Here is a 6,808-nt window from a genome sequence, read left to right as displayed (position 1 = left end):
TCCCCATTAACATCTGTCCGATACTACTCACTTTTCAAAGCCCAACATCCATGAAGTTAGATATAAAAAGCTTGAAGGTCCAGAATTTCAGGAATCTTGGTTCTAATGTAAAGCAAAGTATGTCAAATGGAACATAATAATACTTGCTCTTTCCCTCCTTTGATTCAAGTGAATTTAGTACAGGAATGCATAGGCAATCTCGTTAACAATTGTTCTAATTGTCCCTCAATATTATTTTTTGGTGTTCTTTTCTTTTTCTTTCCTGATTTTAAGTAACCCCTTCCGTTTTTACAAACTGGTTGAAACCTTAAATTATTTGTTATTTCCGTAGCTACAGTTTTTCAAGCACTGCTGTCATGGATAAAAATGCCTAGTACAGATAGCAGTTTATTCAAAATAAAACTTTGATGAAGATGAAAAGCTTGAATTGTATGACACAGTTTGTATGAAGAGTTTGATGTGTTATCTTTAGGCCTTTCAGACATTTCATAATCAGATGCTCTTCTAATACTGAACACCCTCCATTGGCTATCTCCTCATCTGTCCTGTGAAAGCTGGTTCCCTAAATGCTTCTGTTACCCAACTCTCTTGACATAAACTTCTGTTGTTAATTATTGGAGTAAATATTAAAAATTATATAGATATTCGTGATCCTGTCATTAGGCAAATCTTAGGCCAGCCTCCCTCATCATGATTTCTTTCACATTTCAACAGAGATTAATTTTGCCTCTGTTACACCAGCTCATTGAAGGTCTATTTCTTGAATCAATATCAATCATTTAAACATGGTGTGGTCCTGTGGGATTCAAATGAGTCCAAATGATAATTGAGCTGCTCTATTCCCAGAATTTGGCACCCACCGTCTGGTCTTTCTTCATCAGAGCAGAGACATAAGCAAAATCAGTGATAAAGAGCCATGACTATTCCTACAGGCAGTTATAGGTCAATGGCGGTAAAGTAATAACTCTATTTTCACAAGCGTTTTCCAATAACTCCATGCTGGCTTATCAAGTTAGGCAATAATTGCTGGTAACAGGAAACATGCTTGTACTCAAATCGTTATTAAAGAAGAATCTGTTTTTCCTTCTCCTTTTATACTTAAACAAATTATAGTATTTTATCTACTTAAACATTTCTTTTGTTCCTGCCTCTCTTATAGAGATACCTGATCATTTACTAATAAACACACAAAAGCAATTTCTTCTTTATGTTGAAACTACCTGGAAAATATTTCACATTAAAAAGAGAAATTATAGTTGTTGATAAGAAAACATATCCACAAAAATCATTTTGTGCATGTAGCTTATTGAACCATTACCTTATGGCAATTTTCTTTGAATCGTATGATCCACGTCTTTGTGCAAATGAAACAAAAAAAGAATACACAGACTATTGCTTTGAGTTCCTTTAATGAATATCTCTGTTCCCTCAAGATCAACAGCGACAGTCACTTAGTGAAGTTACAGTGGTGACAGAAGTTATAAGTTGTCCCATAACAAAATAATGTGAACATATTTCTAGAAACTAGCCTTTTCCCACAATCTGCGTTTGCTGAAGTTGTGACATTTAATAGGCTATTGCGCAAGCTTTTGCAGTGAGATTCTAATTAACTCACGTTCCCTCAGTGATTCTGTTATTACAGATAGAAGTAATATTTCATGTAGTAATATCCAACTCCGTAGCCAGAGGTTGGGAAATCTAGACTATGCATCAAAATTTTAGTTCAATATTCATGTGCCATTAAGTTGCTAAGGCAGGTGATGAAAAGACATCAGATTCTCTGCCCGGTCAGCTACTAACATGTGCTCGTGCATGGTATTTCTTCTCTTGCTCCATGGGGAAATAAACACACTGATTTGAATAAATTGGAATTTTTGGCTCCAAAAATTCCAATAAGAGACCTCAGGAATAGCCAAACTAATTTAACTTAACCTTCTCATTAGGAGGCAGTCTTACATAATGGATATTGGGAAGATTTAATGAGATCGTATACATAAAGTGCTTAGAACAATGTGGACACAGGGTAAGGCCTCTGGACAGAGAGCTGTTTGATAGATGAGGAAGCAGGCAAGAACATGTGGGTGGTTTTCAAAAGTCGTATAGATTAGTTAACAAAATCATCAAAGGTAGAATTCATTTTATCTACCTTCTAATCTAATGTTCCTTTCACCATACCACAGAAAGATACATAAAAGTCCTCCCCTTAGTTCCATCTGCAGTAGTGAAATATTTCTTGAAAAAGCTATTGCGACATACTTGTGTGAATTTTATTAGCACATTATATTTAGAAGGAATATAATTAATTTCATAAGTCATTTGATCTTTAGATTGTAAATTAAATCTTAAAAACTTCAAGTTCCATGATTAGGAATGCTCATGTTTCCGTTGTACCATTCAGGTTTTAAGAAAATGACTTACCTTTATTTGTAAGGCAAATGGCATTCCATTGATTATAATTGTTTAAAATATTCATTTTTACATATTTAAATTAAATCACCACCCATTATTTCAGAATACCTGATGTACACTTATTAATCACTTTCCAAGTATTTACTGAGTGACTGCTTTTGGCTCTAGTGTGCACATTGGGCATCATAAGAGCTGGGAGGATTTCTCTTGATAAATAAGAGCAGTTTGATATCTAATGAGTAGATGATCAGTTGGATAGAAGAGTAAGACACAACATATTATTATCCTTACCACTGTTTGCTGTTATAACCAAACTTCTAGTTTTAGCCATCTCCATAATCACTGTTGGATATCCATCACAATGATTCACCTAGTATCTCTTACTCCATAAAACACACGATATGAGTAGGTTTCTTTCGTATTAAGATAACATGGCTTTACCACTATTTGGAAGAAAACAGCAAATTTCCTATAATTCTCCTTTTATGATTTATATGGTACCTATAACACAATCAGGAGAACTCTACAGAAAAGGTGTTGGACTCTGCTCCATGCCTGTTTCTGAGACCCTCAGATAACATCTTAATGGATTCTACTTAACCATAGCTTACCTCTCAGTTTTCTTGTCCGGTGATTAGAATGGGGATGAAACTAGTTCAGGCACCACCAAGAAAGGACTGCTCAGTTAACAACAACAACAACAAAAATTACCTCTAAAAGTATCTCCAATATAAGTAGGTCAGTGTGACAACTCCTTAATAGGTAAATTGACTCCAACATTCACTATGGTCTGGCTCCCCATTTCTCTCTATCTCAAAGCCTTCTAATCTTTCATTTGCTCAGGCTCTTTTAGTCACATGAATCTTCTTGCCTCAACATGCCAGGTACAAGGGGCTGTGTGCTTTCTGCTTTTTCTTATGTTTGGATCCCTCTCCTTCAAATATGCATGTGGCTACTCTTCAGCTCTTTGCTTACATGTCACCTTTCTGATGAAATTTTTCCTGACTATCCTTTATAAAATTATACCATCATCGACACGTATTACCTCTTTAATGCTTTAACCCTCTTCAGAGTTCTTATCAGAAATTACTCTATTCTTTCTTATATATTTGATTGATTGATCTATGTGTATATTTATTATCATTAGAAAGTAAACTCCAAAGGGCAGATATTTTTCTGCTTATACCACAGGTAGTCCCTGAAAGAGTATATGGCACATACTAGGTGTTTAATAAATATTTAAATACAATGTCTTTTCCTCCAGATTTCACTTGTTTCTGCAACACTCTTCCCTCAGTGGAGATTCAGTTCAACAGGTAATACTTCCTATTAACTCCAACACATCAGTAAAACATGCTCAGAATAACAAGGGCTCATAAAATATTATGCTTCATGTATTATATTTTTATTCACCTATTTGTTTGTTGTCAGTTTCCATTCCCTTCCCCAGCCCTGTTCCTAAATATACACATTAGAATGGACATTCCCTGAGAGGAAAGATCTAACTTGTTCGGCAATGAATGTTCAGTAGAGAATGTGACTGCATGCACTATATTTTAAAAGGCATGTATTCAATTATTAAGCTGGTGCAAAAGTAATTGCGGTTTTTGACTAAACTTTTAATGACAAAAAAATGCAACAACTTTTGCACCAACCTAATAATAACAGATTGATATCTCTAGACTCCAGGAGGAAGTATGAGTAAGTTCCAGGAACTGAGATTCTGGGGCCAGGTTTACCATTTTATGCTGTTACTTCTCCACACAAATTCTATGCTCTGAACATGTTGACCTTTTCCGAACATAATCCAGGATTTTTATTCTCATGATTTTGCTTCTGCCATTCCACTTTCCAGGGAATTAAAACCTGACCTCAGATTCGCTTATGACAGTATTTCATATGCTTGTTGATCATCCCCCACGTGAATCCTTCTTCCATCACCTCATCATTCGGCATCACAGTGGTCTTTTCATTAATGAAACAAATAGCATTTAAGTGACTTGCTTTTAAAAAAGGGATATGGGGAGGCATTGGTACAAAAGGATGATAATATGTACAAGAATGGGTGTCTTGTTCATTAACTAACCTCAGGAGTATACAGTTTGTCACTGTTAGTAAATATTGTGCTAGTATTCATTGACCATATTTTGTTTGCCTGACCAATAACCTCCAAAAAACATTGCTTTCTCATGAAGAGACTCAGGAAAGGATCAGGAACGAGGTGTCAGCTGCTTCCGTCAGAGCAGAGCATCAGTTTCGGAACCTTATGCCAGCATCCATCTCTCAACAAACTATACCTTTAATCTCCCATTTTAATGTTCTTTCTGTACTACTTAAACATAGTCAGAATGTCCCGGATGAAAAATTGTAACTTTACAGGCAACCTCAATGGATTGTCTTTCTCCAGAACTGATTCTCCTCTGAAAGTTGTGAGCTGTTGCTCTTTAGTCCCACAGAAAAGTTAAGACCCCAGAATTCCAGAGAAGATTTCAGACTGGCCCATCGTGGGAATATTTATGTCACATAATTCCAGCTGACAGAAACTACACTCTTTGATGTGCTTGGCAAGAAAAGATGGAACGCTCAAAAGGCACAATGGATATATACATCCTTCTTTCTACCCTGAGCAGTATAACTAAATATCATCTGTAGAAAAATGAATGGGACTGCTTCAAAACACATTAAATTTATACTTATTCTATTTTGGTAGGGGAGCCAAATAACTTAATCTATAGTTTATTATTGTTGACCATTGTGTGTATGATTTTGAAATGTTCATTTATTTGTGTGAATATATATCGACATCCCTGTGTAGGAGGATAAAAATATTATGTACTAATCATATATTGTGCACACACCCCCACAGGTATAGTCTCACATGACGCATAGGCATCACTTATGTAACTTTCATATATTATGGTTTTGAACTGTGACTAGTTGTCTGCATATACTAGCTTATAATTTCTCTATAAACAAGACAATGTTTTACAATCCTTTGATTTCTCCACTGAGATTAGCAGTGTTAGGCAGATGGATGTTGGGTGAGTGATCAAGTTCAGCAAGTAGGTGAATAAAATAAGGCAACCAGAAAAAGAGCCTTTGGAACTTGACATTCATAACTGTGTTTCCAATTTTTTGTTGTGCCTTGTAATTCTGTGGTGTATTCAGGAAGGATCAGTGAATGATTTTCAAACTATGCTTTTTCTTTCCACTTTAATCTCTTACTTTTCATTTAAATTAGAGAAATGTTGCTCTCTGAATGAGCACCATGATAAAAGTGGGAGGATAATGTACACTTAAGAGAAACTGAAATTGGGATCACATACATTCACTGAGCACAGCATTCACTTTGACAAACCAATATTTTTCAAGTTCAATGCAGGAGTCCTCAGGCTGTTGATCATACAATGAAATCCTCTACCCTAGAGGAGTAACAGGATATTGTACACATGTGTAATACCCTCAAAGAGCTTCAGCCAAGTGACATTTCTAATATAAGCCACGGGCAACATCTAGCGATGTGTGTGGAATTGCTTTGTAGCCAGAATTTCAGGAAAATCAAATGAGTTCACTTTTTGTGACCATAGAAATCTCATTAGTTATGCTTTTTTGCTGTTTCTCTACTTTATTTTTCAATAGAATGCAATTCAGGGCTGAACTGAAGTGGTCAACAGTTACTAAAGACTTAGAAATTTTTTAGAAACCCTTAGGAAAGACATGAATCTGGAAACATTTGATACAATTTTAGTGTATTTAGAGGCATCTTCTCTTTCTTTCTCCTTTTCAATTTGTTATTTGCCATAAAAGAACATTTTGCTCTGAAACAATGATTCTAATTTAAGAAAAGAGAAGAGTTCTAAGAGAATCAAGCTGAATTAACTTGCATGCAAGACTAGTTCTTCAACATTTTCATTTGCATGTAGATAGCATTGTGGTGAGTTTAGAGACATCTCTCATTCCAAAATGCAACTATGGGCAGTTGGTGCAGTGGCATCTTCTAAATGACATGATCACATCCAGATTGTACAGGCTAGAAGTCAGTTGCTCTTACAGCATGCTTTTAAAATTAAAAAGACACTGACCATTTAGCTTTGATCTATAATTTCAGTTTCACAGGAGAGAGGAGATTGAAGAGCTAGAAAACCTAATAAGAATAAAATAACATTATGAGTTTATTTTGGCATTAACTGAATACAGATTTTGATTTATTTAAGCCTTTAAATGCCATCCCAGAGACCCACTGAGAATGGTTTTATGTTTATGTGAAGCATTAAAAGTTAAAATTTAAAATAATAAAATAAAAGACTGATCATACTGAGAAAGACCTGAGTGTTTTTATTGACAAAACTAAATGAAATGCAAAAAGTAAACACCACAAGGGATAAAAAAAAAAAAAAAA

This window comes from Rhinopithecus bieti, unplaced genomic scaffold (assembly GCF_001698545.2).
Source record: "Rhinopithecus bieti isolate Rb0 unplaced genomic scaffold, ASM169854v2 scaffold_6782, whole genome shotgun sequence".
In the NCBI taxonomy this organism is placed as follows: domain Eukaryota; kingdom Metazoa; phylum Chordata; class Mammalia; order Primates; family Cercopithecidae; genus Rhinopithecus; species Rhinopithecus bieti.
This window is presented reverse-complemented; position numbering follows the sequence as displayed.